Genomic DNA, 4,246 nt, shown 5'->3' with positions numbered 1-4,246 from the left:
GTCATCATCACCACCACCACAAACACCACCATCCACTGACCCCTCATATCGGAAGAATCACCAGAATTTTTTGAAAAAGTACCTACGATATTGCGCAACATATTTTAATATGTACAGATCGGAGCAATTATAGAGCCAGTATTCGAGGAGAAGTTATGATCAGTCAAATTAACAATGGACGAGTCAATTAAAGTGGACCTAATGGTGAATGAACTAAACTTGAACGAAAAGTGCGATTTTATGTGTATAATATGTGTGTATGTAATCAGTTATGGTAAGAAGAGTTATGGAGAATGAGAGTGAGTGAGAGAGAGAGAGAAGAGGGGTGAACAGTCTGGAAAGGAGTGGTGGAGCACCGGCGGCATCAGATGGTGAGAGATGGTGCAGGTATGTGTGGGGTAGATGTGGATGAGAGAGAGAGAGATAGTTCTAATAAGAATAGAGTTGGGTGGGAGAAAGAAATGTCTGGTAAGGATTTAAAGAAAAATAATAAAATATATAAAATGGATGGCTGAGATTAGGTCTCATATCACACTACAATTGGGGTTCTCATTTGTGCAAAATTACCAAATCGAGAAACCCTAAAACTTCTAAAATCGCCTCATTCGAACACTCATCTTTTCTTATAGTTAGATGATTCTAGCAATTATTGTGTTGTTTCTTTGATCTCTTTCTCAGTTTCAAACCTCCAAACCTTGATTTGAAGCTCCACTCGGTAGTCTCCACTTAACTGCCGTGATTCAAACTCTCTGGGGATGGTTTCAGGCGGGCAATGACGATTCCAGGAACTACAGATGAAGGACAATCTCATAGTGGCATTAGCGCGTTTAAATGGTGACAACTCGGTGGCAACTCAGTCTGTCAACTCGGCGGGTCAAGTGAGTCATACTGAATATGTATTAGGAATATATATATATATATATGCTACACTATATATTTTTTACACTAAGCCATGAGTCTTTAGGGAAACAGTCTCCCCGCTTTTCGGATAGGGGCATAATCTGCATACATTTTACCCCTCCAGACACCACTCTAAGCGGTATATACCGGATAAGGTTGATTAATTGATGGATTATTAACCTTTTGGCCCTTAAAGTATATGCGTTTATATCCATAAACCCCTGAACTCTATGTTAGGTCTATAATCAACTGTAGAGGGGGGTGAATATAGTTTATGCAAACAAATCGATAACAGTTAACAGAATCAACTGTTTTTATATTAACAAATAAAAACTGATTATAAAAGTACTCTCTCAAAGGATGAACAATTATCCTTGAGAGCTGCTAGGTTATCTGAGAGATATATCAATTCGTAACTCATATAGAGTAAACCTAATATGTGCTTATATAGTGCACAATTACATAATCAATAAGGAATCCTATTCTATTACAATAAGGAAACATAATACATATCCATGTATGATTGCTTCTGAAATAAAGTTCTTCACCGCATTAAATTCTGCAATCCTTTTCCTTCTCGAATATCTACTGAAGTGACTAAATCTTGATGATATCAAATGCTAATCATCAAGTACTGATAGACAAGTACTGATGACGTCATCTTCAGTAAATACTGATATTAAGTTACGATAATAAACTCTGATAGTTTATATCCTGGTATCATCAATTATATCAAAAAATCTCCCCCAACTTGTGCATTATGTAATTATGTATAAGTACTAATTGATGATGTCAAAATCTATCTAAATGAAGAAATCAAATAAACATATACTATCTTACAAACAGTGATTATCAGACTTTATTCTTCATTTCTAAACTCTAAAATCTTTTAGCTCATCTGTTGATTCATCATTCTGGTAGATGGCTGCCCTGAGGTCATGTAGCTTTGAATTTCCATGTGATAGATTATCCAGTTCCAAAATTCCAATCTTCTTTCCATCAGGATTAAAAGTTAAGACTTCCCTTCCTAGACTCATTTCTATCTTAGCTCCTCCAACAGGCATATCAACGGCATATTCAGTTTGATCAATGTACTTTGGAATTTAGTTTGATTTGTAAGGCATTCCTCACTACTTCAACTATATCAGGTTCTTTATAAATGGAGACCATCTGGCAGTTACGTGATTGGTTACCTTGAGAATTGTAGCAACAAGTTCTATCTCTTGCCATGGTTTATCTCGCAACTGTTCTTGAGTCAACCTTAACCTTCTCCCAGACTCCAGAAAACAGATCAGTTTTTCTCCAACAAAATCAATAACAATGTGTACTGATATGTCATTTTACAAGTCATCAAGCATCATATTATCTCCAATTTCTGTCATATTTGCATGCTTCCTTAGAATCAAAGCATCAGTCACAGTTGGATCAACGCCTAATGTAAAAACTCGAATTTTTGACATCGGGAAAAGACCTTTATGAATAGTAACCTTGCGGTTTAATAAAAACTTTTGCGAACACACCATATACGAGTTTTTAATTTAAGATTCCGAGTTGATATTGTGATTATATGTACCAAATGAGTGTATGTAAAAGCCATTCGTTTTTGGAGAAAATGAACTTTGTAAAATGACCTTATCTTATAAACTATCGAGGAATATGAGAATCACATTACGATTAAGAATTTAGAATTCTACAAATTAAAATCCAAGTACAAGGTTTCAAGGTATAAAGGATTTATAAGAAATGATTTACCCCGCGAATCGCTTACGAAGATTTATTATGAAAACGAATAAGCGACTAAGCGAATACGTAAGTGAATAAATTAAACGTATCAAGCCATGAAAATTCCATGCAAATAAAATTCAATCCATTTAGAAACAAATTATCCAAGCTAGCTAATTAAACTAAAAGCTATTAGGAAATAATTCCATTTTACAGTGGATTCTCAGTGTAAGTGAGTCACGACTGCTCATCAGAATTTATGCTATTATCAGAGTATTTCTCCAGTAATCATAGAGTGTGAAAAGTCACCAAGAAAATATTTTATTTGCTTTTCTGATGCATATTACTTAATACCAGAAATGCACTTGGGTCTTCCCTTCCACATTTTTACTCTAGATCTCAAAGGAGTACCTGATTTTTAATCCTTGATTCTTTTGCTTTTTCTTTTGATAAGTGAGGTTTGTCAGCACTTAGTACATTCAACAGATTTACTAGCATCAGAACTTAACAGATGAGTAGCATTATTCTAGTTTGTGACTTAGTAATAAGATAGACAAAGTAAACTCAACTAAGCTCAATTATCAGAATTTGCTTGTGTCAATAGATTTCCACAGAAATAATTACTTCTTACATGGGATCCCTTGTTTATTGAAGACTACTAGTTCAGCATCTAGCACAGTTATCCTCATAGGATTGAATAGTTATTTAAACAGACATATCCCTTATCAAAGTTTAAAAACATATATCAGACAACAGTCAGTACTTAAACACATTTTTCAATTAAGTACAGAATACACAAAGAGATTAAATTCTGTAAATACTGATCATAAAGTCTGATGCAACAGAACAAAACTAAACAGATTTAGAAAAAGAACCTGAAACCATTCCAAGTTCATTTACCAATCTTGTGAAGGTAGCTTCACACAATGGTTTTGTGTAGATATCTGCTAGTTGTTGATCTGTTGGAACAAAGTGCAACTCCACTTTACCTTCATCTACATGTTCCCTGATGAAGTGGTACCTGATGCTGATGTGCTTTGTCATAGAGTGTTGAACTGGATTACCTGTCATAGCAATAGCACTTTGATTATCACAGTATATAGGGATTTTGAAATATGTTAACCCATAATCCAGTAACCGATTCTTCATCCAAAGAATCTGTGCACAACTTCCTGCAGCAATATATTCTACTTCTGCAGTTGATGTGGAAATTGACTTTTATTTCTTGCTAAACCAAGAAACCAATCTTCCTCCAAGAAATTGGCAGCTTCCACTTGTGCTTTTCCTGTCAATTTTGCAACCTGCAAAATCTGCATCTGAGTAACCTATTAGTTTAAAGTCTGATTCTCTGGGATACCACAATCCCAGATCAGCTGTGCCCTTAAGATACTTGAAAATTCTTGTCATAGCTGTTAAGTGAGGTTCTCTTGGATCTGCTTGAAATCTTGCACAAAGACAGGTAGCATACATGATATCAGGTCTACTAGCAGTTAGATAGAGTAGAGAGCCAATCATACCTCTGTAATCAGTAATATCTACTGATTTACCAGTATCCTTATCCAATTTTGTTGCAGTGGCCATGGGAGTGGATGCACTTGAACAATCTTGCATTCCAAATTTCTTC

Source organism: Apium graveolens, chromosome 4, assembly GCF_009905375.1.
Source record: "Apium graveolens cultivar Ventura chromosome 4, ASM990537v1, whole genome shotgun sequence".
Lineage (NCBI taxonomy): Eukaryota > Viridiplantae > Streptophyta > Magnoliopsida > Apiales > Apiaceae > Apium > Apium graveolens.
Note: the sequence above shows the minus strand (reverse complement) of the source record.